A 12123-nucleotide genomic window follows, 5' to 3' on the forward strand; every position below is an offset into this window, starting at 1 on the left:
AGCTGCTCTTGCCTTTCTCTCTACACAGTGAAGGACAAATCGGAGATTTTCCTAGTGTGGATGTTCCAGCAGATGAGTCTGAAATTGGCTTCTTAGGCTTCAGCGTAAGAAGTCAAGTGGTTAAGCTTTGTTCTGCCCCCTGTCGGAAGAGCTGCATTGGCTAAAACTGACACTGGGTTTGACGGGACTGTGAGGGGGCGGAGACTTTGGTGTGACTCCTGCCGGCTTGGGTGGGGAGTGGGGAAGTGGTGTTGCTTTGAAAGCTGCACCGAGCCAGCAGTGCTTTGAAACCGGCACCGAGAAGCAGCTTCCTGTATGTGTTGTAATCGTTTCCACCTCTCATTCCGTGAAAGCTGACCACTGCGAAGTTTGACCCTGAAGCAGGAGTTTGTTGGCGAAGACCATCACACACGTTGCTGTTGTTGCGACTCATTGCCAGCTTGTGCTGTGGGCTCCCATACTGACCCCGATTTGCCTGGAGACACTTGCTTACTCCTACTGGCCTTCTATATTAGCCTACTACGCTTTTACCGCCGCTTCGTGGAGAGAAAGCTGCTCCCTGTCACTGGCGTTGAGGAGCCGAGCTTTCGGTTTAGGAAAGCTACTACACGCTCACCACCGTTTTCCTGCCAGAAAGCTGCTCGCTGTCACTGGCGTTGAGCTGTGCTTTGGGTTTAGGAAAGCTGTTGCCCCATTGTTTTGGATCCTTCCTGGGGGCGCCTTTCTGCCCAGGGCTACATATCCTGCACTCTTACTGCGCTTTTCCTGCGAGGAAGCTGCTCGCTCTTCCTGGCCCTGAGGAGCCGTGCTTTTGATTGTGATTTACGGTGGGGAAGAGGCACCTGCCACACTTTCAGTATTGTGAGCAGAGACGTTAGCGTTGTCTGAAGTTGGCGTTTGGGAAAGCATTGCGTATCCACGGCTGGAAGCTGAAGCCACACGATTTATTTACGACTGATCAGTTAATCTGACTTTCCAAGGAGAAGAAATAAATCTTTAAAAAAATTGTGTAAGAGTCGGCAATTTGTTTATTTATTTTTATTATGTTTGATGTTTACTTAGTCAATCAGGTTGGGAAGGATGTAGGGTCAGGGATCATTGTTTCCAAGCTTTCCATTTCTTCTTCCCATCTGGGCTTAGCAGGAAGAGAGTGGGATGGGCCACACCCAGCCTCCCAACCATCCCAGCACCCGAGGAAGAGGAACGGTCACCTGGTATCAACCCAGGGTCACAATGTGGCATGATAGCTCCAAAATGCTGACCGTGTAGCCAATCTATGGACAAGGAATCCCTTGCAATGTTCACTGGCTGACAGAGTGGACGTTATAGTCCCCATTCGTCCAGATGTTTGCTGGACGAATGTTAGGCCGGGGGAGATGGCCATAAGTGCTGTTCTCCATTCTCTGCTATGGTACCAGAGGTCCTCTGCAGGTCCCAAGGAGCTACCATAATTTCCATGTGCACCATGGTGTGCTGCTCAGTACTCCAGCTTCTGCAGTGAGGAGGACCAAATCTCTTAGGTGGGCTCATGGACCTAAGCCAGGTAAGCACCCCTGGGCTCATGGATGCAGCAACCGCAGTGCATGAGAGCCCAAGGCTCTGGGCCATGCGACCCGGGACCCACTGGGACCCACTGGATCCCTCACCCCACGGGCTCATGAACCTGGCCCCACACCCCATAGGCTGGCTTAGACACCTGGGCCAGAACACCCAGGCCCCTCTATCCCCAATCCCTGGAGCTCACCGACCCAACACCCACTACGTAAGTGGGACCTAGGTTCTGGGCCAAAAGACCTAAGACCCACTGGACCCCCACCTCCTTGGATCACAAGCCCGACACTCTACAGGTAGGTGAGCCCTAGAGCCTGGGCCAGGAGATCTGGGTCCTCCAGACGCCCCACCCCTGGGGCTCAAGGACCCAACACCCACCATCCCCACCCCCACACTGACATGGTCACCTTTTCTCGGCATCCACCAGTGGGTGCTTCAGCCTAGTTCCACCCAACCTGCCTCCAATTCCAGCTTGTGCTGCCTCGTGCTACAGTCTAACCCCAGCCAAGCCCCAGTCCTGGCTCCAGTGTGGACTGGCTGGTGATGCGGCCCAACTTGGCCCCTCCTGCACTCCATCCTGGTTCTCAATTCCACCAGTAGATGTTAGGAAGTGGCTCTTGGCCTGGCCCAGCCCCTGACCTGACTCACCCGCATGCCGGACATGCAGACACTGTAACCGGGTCCGGGTTGGGCTGCTCCCTGCCTTGGTTCTTGCACTTCCCTGCAGGCGCTACATCCTAACATAGGAATGCACGACACTCGATTATCCGGTCTCCTCCCACTGGCAGATCTTGTGCATACCGGGGGGTCCCTGGCCCAGGTCGAGTTTGTCCACCTGTTGTCCTGGCAGGAACGGTGTCCTTGCCCAATCGACCTATACCCTTTCCGGTTCTTACTGTTGGGTGTTGCAGTCTGTCCAACACCCGGTCCGTGCCCAGACACAGCTCTCACATGGGTCAGCGGGAGCTGAGATCTAGCACAGACATTCTACAAGCACCCTGACTCTCATGAGTACCACTGGGTACTAGAGTCTAGCCCAGCCCAGACCCGGGCCCAGACCCGGGCCACACCCATGCCCAGGGAGATTGCAGCCACATTCAGCTCGGGACAATGCTCTTGCTTTCACCAATAGAAATTCCAGCCCAGCTGGGGCGTCCCTTTAGCTCTCTAACAGGGCTAGTCCCAGCCACAGTCCTTGCACGTGCCAACGGAGAGTGCTGTTCCACATGGGTAGCCCACAGATTTCCCTGCAGACTCTAGCCCCCAAAAAGAAAAGGAAAACTTTTATTTATTTGTTGAGGTTGTAAGGAGTTATTTTGTTTTTATTGGAAAATCAGAGAAAGAAAGGGAAAAGAGACAGAGAGGAGGATCTTCCCGTCCACTGATACACCACTCAAAGGGCCACAATAACTGGAGCTGAGCCGATCCAAAGCTGGGAACCAGGAGCCTCTTCCGGGTCTCCCAGGCGGGTGCAGGGTCCCAAGGGTTTGGGCTGTCCTTGACTGCTTTCCTGGGCCACCAGCAGGGAGCTGGATGGGAAGCAGGGCCGGCGGGGATTAGAATTGATGCCCATATGGGATCCCAGTGCATGAAGCTGAGGCCTTGATGTATGTATTTCTTTAATTCTTATTTTATTTTCATAATCTTTCCGTAGTTGATTAGGATATAAGCGGTCAAGGGCTACAGAAAGTGGCTAAGATCATTGTTTCCACATTCTGTTTTTCTTTTTTCTCTGTCTGGGTGAGGTAAAGGGGGGCAGATAAAGGGAGAAGCCCCACCCAGCCTCCCACCCATGGCAGGGTCCCTGACGTGACACATGCTCCGAGGGCACTGCGCAAGTGGTTTTGATAGCTCGGCAGTTCTGAATGGCTGCCAATCTCCCCATTCCACGCTTGGTGAAATCTCTCGAGAAGCCACTGGCTGACCCAGTCCACCTTCGAGTCTCCGTTGCCCAGATTTTCACCGCCCACGCGTGGCTGGGGTAGATGATCGATTTGTTCTGTCCTCCGTGTCCAAGGTGAGGACTTGAGCTGCTAGGCTACCATACCGGGCCCAGATGCAGTTTTCTTTAAAAACAAGAAAAGCTTTATTTGCTTTATTTAGAATGAAGAGAGAGAGAGAATTCAGAGATGGCTTCCATCTGCTGGTTCATTCTCCAAAGGGCTGCCCCAACACCTGGGGCTGGGCCAGGCCAACGCTGGAAGCCAAAAGCTACATCCAGGTCTGCCACGTGACTGCAGCGCCCCATGGACTTGGGCCATCCCCTGCTGCTGCTTTCCCAGGCACATTAGCAGGGAGCTGGATTCAGGAGCGGAGCAGCTGGGACTGGAATTGGACTTCATGTGGCATGCTGGAATTACAGGCTCTGACTTCACCCACTGCACCAGCTCACACAGGGCCTAGGAAGTACTGTGACTTGCTCTGTCACCAACGGGCCTTGAACACATGATGCTAAGTGGCTGCACCTCAATCAAAGGAACAAACATTAGACAATGTCCCTCCCATGAGTTACCCACAACAGGCAACTCCCAGAGCCAGGCAGCAGAAGCACAGCTAGCAGGTGTGACCAGAAGATCTCGCACATTCTTTCCTCAATTCGATATAGACATAAAAAGGCAGAAGCGGGTTGCAGACAGAAAAGTCGGAAGTGCATCGTTTTCTCACTTCTGGGCAGCCTGTGATCATTGGTCCTGGCGCCCTACTCCCGCTGGTTTAAGCAGCCAAGCTACCAAACTTTCATGTGTGATTGGCTGGGCCAAGTTCTTTCAGTCTACTGGCCTTTGTAAGAGTCCCGTGTTGGTTCCCCAGAGGGATTTCACAATCACCGGCATTTCAAACCCTGTGGTTTGCTCCACTAGGGGATTTCCAGCTGACTGGTGTGGAAGAGTCTATGTTTTGTGCACTAGGAGGTTTCGGTAAACTGGTGTTTAAGATCACATCTTTTGTAGTTCGGAGCTGCACTATTAAAGGCAGCTAAGAATTCTGTGATTTGATGCACAAACCTGTTTCAGTTCTGTGTTTTGTCGACTTCCTCCTGCCTTTAGGAGTCAGCTACATAAAAGGGCTTGTGTCGTGCGTGGCACACGGAGAGCGGCTCTGTTTGCTCTTTGGGCAGAATCCACATCAAGACATTTGGGAAGCATCAATTTTCGACTCCTGGCCATCTGATGGTCCTTGGTCCGGGGTCCGGGCACCCTTACACTCCTACACTCTCACTGCCCTTTTACCGCCAGGAAGCTGCTCACTCTTCCCCCTGGCGTTGAGGAGCCAGTGGTGCTTTTGATTGACGACTGAGAAGAGGCACCTGCCACACTTAACTTTGAGTTTTGTGAGCAGAGACATTAGCAGTGTCTAAAGTTGGCATTTGAGAAGGCATTGCGCAATCCACGGCTGGAAAGTGAAGCCACAGAATAAATATAGAGACAAGACAATCCGGCAAATTGTGAAAGAAGGGTGTGATGCTGCGAATGGCCTGCTGGTCGATGCTGTTTCCTTGTAACCCCCAGGATCCAATATGGTGGCGGGTTCGTGTCCTTGCTGCTCCACTTCCTTTCCAGCTCCCAGCCTGTGGCCCTGGAGGGCAGTGGTGGTCGTGCCAGGGCTTTGGGACCCTGCACCTGCGTGGAAGACGTGGACAAGGCTTCAGGCTCTTGGGCTCGGTCCAGCTCAGCTCTGGCCGTTGCCGCCACTTGGGCAGTGAAACAGCAGATGGAAGCTCTTTGTGTCTGTCTCTCTTTTTCTCGGTAACTCTGACTTCCCAGTGGAGGTCGTGCCAGGGCCTTGGGACCCTGCACCTGCGTGGAAGACCTGGACCAGGCTTCAGGCTCCTGGGCTCGTTCCAGCTCAGCTCTGGCCATTGCCGCCACTTGGGCAGTGAAGTAGCAGATGGAAGCTCTTTCTATCTGTCTCTCCTTTTCTCAGTAACTCTGACTTTCCAATAAGAAGAAATACATCTTTAAAACATTTGTGTTCTTCCTCTCTGTCTCTCCTCTGTATATCTGACTTTGTAATAGAAACAAATCAATCTTTGAAGAAAAAAATGTGCGTAAGGAATGGCAATTTCAGACCTAGCTATCTCACTCCTAGGAATATACCCAAAAGAAATTAAATCTACATATATAGAAGGGAGTCTATAATCCAATATTTCCAGCAACACAATCTACAATCGCAAAAACATGGACACAACCCAGATGCCCATCCGAAGGGAATGGCTGAAGAAACTGTGGTACATCTACTCCCTGGATTGGTATCCAACCATTAAAAAGAATGAAATGATACAATTTGCAACTAGATGGTCCCAACTAGAGACCATTATGCTCAGTGAAAGAAGTCACTCACCAACAGAGAAATACCACATGTTCTCTCTAATAGAAGGAATTTATGATGCAGATTTAATATATACTGGTGGAGTAATGCAGACTGTCATATCCAGATATGAAGACACACTGCAACACACATCTCTGCGTCCAAAGAAAAGGTGGATTCTCAATCAAAGGGTTGGATATATCCTGACAATGGGAGGATGGACAATGTCTGTATCAACAATGTCGGAGCACACTTCAACAGCAGACTGATGGGATTATAACTCCTTATGAAGACGTGTGACATTAAGGGAAAAATCAACCAGGGGGTGGAAATTGAGGAGAATCCCAGATCATACAGAATTGCATAATAAATTTCAAACAGAAATAATAAAAAAACAGGGCTATTTATTTATTTGTTTATTATTTTACGTGATGCTTACACCGTCAATCAGATTGGGAAGGATGTGATGATTGTTTCCAAGCTTTCCATTTCTTCTTCCCATCTGGGGTTAGCAGGGGAGATAGTGGGTTGGGCCATACCCAGCCTCCCAACCATCCCAGTACCCGAGGAAGGGGAAGGGCCACCGGATATCAACCCAGGGTCACAATGTGGCATGATAGTTCCAAAATGCTGTCGGTGTAGCCGAGCTGTGGATGACTGGCTGCCAGAGAGGACCTTGTAGTCTCCATTCGTCCAGGTGTTTGCTGTCATGTTTTGGCTGGGGTAGATAGCCATATGTGCTGTTCTCCATTCTCTGCTATGGTACCAGATGTCTTCTGCAGGTCCCAAAGAACTACCAGAACTTCCATGTGCACCATGGTCTGCTGTCCAGTACTCCAGCATCTGCAGTGAGGAGGACCAGTTCTCTTAGGTGGGCTCATGGACCTGAGGGAGGCAACTTGAGTCAAAGCAGACCTTCCACCCTTGGGGCTCATGGATTCAGCAACCACACAACACAGGCCGACTCAGTCACCTAGGCCAGGAGACCCAGGCCCCACTGGACCCACCATCCCTGGGGCTCACCGACCCAATGCCAACTAGGTGGGTGGGTCCTAGGTTCTGGGCCAAGAGATCCGAGACCCACCGGACCCCCACCTCCAGGGATGACAGACCCAACACCCTCCGTGTAGCTGAACTCTAGAACCTGAGCTAGGAGACCCAGGACCCTCCAGATCCCCCACCCCTGGGGCTCACGGACCCAACACCCACCATCCCCACCCCCACACTGACATGGTCACCTTTCCTCGGCATCCACCAGTGGGTGCTTCAGCCTAGTTCCACCCAGCCTGCCTCCAATTCTAGCTTGTGCTGCCTCGTGCTACAGTCTAGCCTTTCCCAGCCAAGCCCCAGTCCTGGCTCCAGTGTGGACTGGCTGGTGATGCGGCCCAACTTGGCCCCTCCTGCACTCCATCCTGGTTCTCAGATCCACCAGTAGATGTTAGGAAGTGGCTCTTGGCCTGGCCCAGCCCCTGACCTGACTCACCCGCATGCCGGACATGCAGACACTGTAACCGGGTCCGGGTTGGGCTGCTCCCTGCCTTGGTTCTTGCACTTACCTGCGGAGATTGCAACCCGACAAAGAATTCACCAAACCACCAAAGCCACGCCCTTTGCTCTCTTGGTGGCCTCCCTGGAGAGCTCTGCCGTATTTGCATATCTCAGCTGCTCTTGCCTTTCTCTCTACACAGTGAAGGACAAATCGGAGATTTTCCTAGTGTGGATGTTCCAGCAGATGAGTCTGAAATTGGCTTCTTAGGCTTCAGCGTAAGAAGTCAAGTGGTTAAGCTTTGTTCTGCCCCCTGTCGGAAGAGCTGCATTGGCTAAAACTGACACTGGGTTTGACGGGACTGTGAGGGGGCGGAGACTTTGGTGTGACTCCTGCCGGCTTGGGTGGGGAGTGGGGAAGTGGTGTTGCTTTGAAAGCTGCACCGAGCCAGCAGTGCTTTGAAACCGGCACCGAGAAGCAGCTTCCTGTATGTGTTGTAATCGTTTCCACCTCTCATTCCGTGAAAGCTGACCACTGCGAAGTTTGACCCTGAAGCAGGAGTTTGTTGGCGAAGACCATCACACACGTTGCTGTTGTTGCGACTCATTGCCAGCTTGTGCTGTGGGCTCCCATACTGACCCCGATTTGCCTGGAGACACTTGCTTACTCCTACTGGCCTTCTATATTAGCCTACTACGCTTTTACCGCCGCTTCGTGGAGAGAAAGCTGCTCCCTGTCACTGGCGTTGAGGAGCCGAGCTTTCGGTTTAGGAAAGCTACTACACGCTCACCACCGTTTTCCTGCCAGAAAGCTGCTCGCTGTCACTGGCGTTGAGCTGTGCTTTGGGTTTAGGAAAGCTGTTGCCCCATTGTTTTGGATCCTTCCTGGGGGCGCCTTTCTGCCCAGGGCTACATATCCTGCACTCTTACTGCGCTTTTCCTGCGAGGAAGCTGCTCGCTCTTCCTGGCCCTGAGGAGCCGTGCTTTTGATTGTGATTTACGGTGGGGAAGAGGCACCTGCCACACTTTCAGTATTGTGAGCAGAGACGTTAGCGTTGTCTGAAGTTGGCGTTTGGGAAAGCATTGCGTATCCACGGCTGGAAGCTGAAGCCACACGATTTATTTACGACTGATCAGTTAATCTGACTTTCCAAGGAGAAGAAATAAATCTTTAAAAAAATTGTGTAAGAGTCGGCAATTTGTTTATTTATTTTTATTATGTTTGATGTTTACTTAGTCAATCAGGTTGGGAAGGATGTAGGGTCAGGGATCATTGTTTCCAAGCTTTCCATTTCTTCTTCCCATCTGGGCTTAGCAGGAAGAGAGTGGGATGGGCCACACCCAGCCTCCCAACCATCCCAGCACCCGAGGAAGAGGAACGGCCACCTGGTATCAACCCAGGGTCACAATGTGGCATGATAGCTCCAAAATGCTGACCGTGTAGCCAATCTATGGACAAGGAATCCCTTGCAATGTTCACTGGCTGACAGAGTGGACGTTATAGTCCCCATTCGTCCAGATGTTTGCTGGACGAATGTTAGGCCGGGGGAGATGGCCATAAGTGCTGTTCTCCATTCTCTGCTATGGTACCAGAGGTCCTCTGCAGGTCCCAAGGAGCTACCATAATTTCCATGTGCACCATGGTGTGCTGCTCAGTACTCCAGCTTCTGCAGTGAGGAGGACCAAATCTCTTAGGTGGGCTCATGGACCTAAGCCAGGTAAGCACCCCTGGGCTCATGGATGCAGCAACCGCAGTGCATGAGAGCCCAAGGCTCTGGGCCATGCGACCCGGGACCCACTGGGACCCACTGGATCCCTCACCCCACGGGCTCATGAACCTGGCCCCACACCCCATAGGCTGGCTTAGACACCTGGGCCAGAACACCCAGGCCCCTCTATCCCCAATCCCTGGAGCTCACCGACCCAACACCCACTACGTAAGTGGGACCTAGGTTCTGGGCCAAAAGACCTAAGACCCACTGGACCCCCACCTCCTTGGATCACAAGCCCGACACTCTACAGGTAGGTGAGCCCTAGAGCCTGGGCCAGGAGATCTGGGTCCTCCAGACGCCCCACCCCTGGGGCTCAAGGACCCAACACCCACCATCCCCACCCCCACACTGACATGGTCACCTTTCCTCGGCATCCACCAGTGGGTGCTTCAGCCTAGTTCCACCCAACCTGCCTCCAATTCCAGCTTGTGCTGCCTCGTGCTACAGTCTAACCCCAGCCAAGCCCCAGTCCTGGCTCCAGTGTGGACTGGCTGGTGATGCGGCCCAACTTGGCCCCTCCTGCACTCCATCCTGGTTCTCAATTCCACCAGTAGATGTTAGGAAGTGGCTCTTGGCCTGGCCCAGCCCCTGACCTGACTCACCCGCATGCCGGACATGCAGACACTGTAACCGGGTCCGGGTTGGGCTGCTCCCTGCCTTGGTTCTTGCACTTCCCTGCAGGCGCTACATCCTAACATAGGAATGCACGACACTCGATTATCCGGTCTCCTCCCACTGGCAGATCTTGTGCATACCGGGGGGTCCCTGGCCCAGGTCGAGTTTGTCCACCTGTTGTCCTGGCAGGAACGGTGTCCTTGCCCAATCGACCTATACCCTTTCCGGTTCTTACTGTTGGGTGTTGCAGTCTGTCCAACACCCGGTCCGTGCCCAGACACAGCTCTCACATGGGTCAGCGGGAGCTGAGATCTAGCACAGACATTCTACAAGCACCCTGACTCTCATGAGTACCACTGGGTACTAGAGTCTAGCCCAGCCCAGACCCGGGCCCAGACCCGGGCCACACCCATGCCCAGGGAGATTGCAGCCACATTCAGCTCGGGACAATGCTCTTGCTTTCACCAATAGAAATTCCAGCCCAGCTGGGGCGTCCCTTTAGCTCTCTAACAGGGCTAGTCCCAGCCACAGTCCTTGCACGTGCCAACGGAGAGTGCTGTTCCACATGGGTAGCCCACAGATTTCCCTGCAGACTCTAGCCCCCAAAAAGAAAAGGAAAACTTTTATTTATTTGTTGAGGTTGTAAGGAGTTATTTTGTTTTTATTGGAAAATCAGAGAAAGAAAGGGAAAAGAGACAGAGAGGAGGATCTTCCCGTCCACTGATACACCACTCAAAGGGCCACAATAACTGGAGCTGAGCCGATCCAAAGCTGGGAACCAGGAGCCTCTTCCGGGTCTCCCAGGCGGGTGCAGGGTCCCAAGGGTTTGGGCTGTCCTTGACTGCTTTCCTGGGCCACCAGCAGGGAGCTGGATGGGAAGCAGGGCCGGCGGGGATTAGAATTGATGCCCATATGGGATCCCAGTGCATGAAGCTGAGGCCTTGATGTATGTATTTCTTTAATTCTTATTTTATTTTCATAATCTTTCCGTAGTTGATTAGGATATAAGCGGTCAAGGGCTACAGAAAGTGGCTAAGATCATTGTTTCCACATTCTGTTTTTCTTTTTTCTCTGTCTGGGTGAGGTAAAGGGGGGCAGATAAAGGGAGAAGCCCCACCCAGCCTCCCACCCATGGCAGGGTCCCTGACGTGACACATGCTCCGAGGGCACTGCGCAAGTGGTTTTGATAGCTCGGCAGTTCTGAATGGCTGCCAATCTCCCCATTCCACGCTTGGTGAAATCTCTCGAGAAGCCACTGGCTGACCCAGTCCACCTTCGAGTCTCCGTTGCCCAGATTTTCACCGCCCACGCGTGGCTGGGGTAGATGATCGATTTGTTCTGTCCTCCGTGTCCAAGGTGAGGACTTGAGCTGCTAGGCTACCATACCGGGCCCAGATGCAGTTTTCTTTAAAAACAAGAAAAGCTTTATTTGCTTTATTTAGAATGAAGAGAGAGAGAGAATTCAGAGATGGCTTCCATCTGCTGGTTCATTCTCCAAAGGGCTGCCCCAACACCTGGGGCTGGGCCAGGCCAACGCTGGAAGCCAAAAGCTACATCCAGGTCTGCCACGTGACTGCAGCGCCCCATGGACTTGGGCCATCCCCTGCTGCTGCTTTCCCAGGCACATTAGCAGGGAGCTGGATTCAGGAGCGGAGCAGCTGGGACTGGAATTGGACTTCATGTGGCATGCTGGAATTACAGGCTCTGACTTCACCCACTGCACCAGCTCACACAGGGCCTAGGAAGTACTGTGACTTGCTCTGTCACCAACGGGCCTTGAACACATGATGCTAAGTGGCTGCACCTCAATCAAAGGAACAAACATTAGACAATGTCCCTCCCATGAGTTACCCACAACAGGCAACTCCCAGAGCCAGGCAGCAGAAGCACAGCTAGCAGGTGTGACCAGAAGATCTCGCACATTCTTTCCTCAATTCGATATAGACATAAAAAGGCAGAAGCGGGTTGCAGACAGAAAAGTCGGAAGTGCATCGTTTTCTCACTTCTGGGCAGCCTGTGATCATTGGTCCTGGCGCCCTACTCCCGCTGGTTTAAGCAGCCAAGCTACCAAACTTTCATGTGTGATTGGCTGGGCCAAGTTCTTTCAGTCTACTGGCCTTTGTAAGAGTCCCGTGTTGGTTCCCCAGAGGGATTTCACAATCACCGGCATTTCAAACCCTGTGGTTTGCTCCACTAGGGGATTTCCAGCTGACTGGTGTGGAAGAGTCTATGTTTTGTGCACTAGGAGGTTTCGGTAAACTGGTGTTTAAGATCACATCTTTTGTAGTTCGGAGCTGCACTATTAAAGGCAGCTAAGAATTCTGTGATTTGATGCACAAACCTGTTTCAGTTCTGTGTTTTGTCGACTTCCTCCTGCCTTTAGGAGTCAGCTACA

The 12123-nt window shown here is 52.5% G+C and overlaps 1 non-coding gene across 1 annotated transcript; it reads left to right on the plus strand.

Annotated features, from left to right (window-relative positions):
• Positions 1-4607: 4607 nt before the first annotated feature.
• Positions 4608-4741, plus strand: LOC131479718 (U11 spliceosomal RNA). The gene has a single exon (XR_009245069.1). It is a non-coding gene; the product is annotated as a U11 spliceosomal RNA (small nuclear RNA).
• Positions 4742-12123: the final 7382 nt, after the last annotated feature.

Source organism: Ochotona princeps, chromosome 2 (genome assembly GCF_030435755.1).
Source record: "Ochotona princeps isolate mOchPri1 chromosome 2, mOchPri1.hap1, whole genome shotgun sequence".
Taxonomy (NCBI): domain Eukaryota; kingdom Metazoa; phylum Chordata; class Mammalia; order Lagomorpha; family Ochotonidae; genus Ochotona; species Ochotona princeps.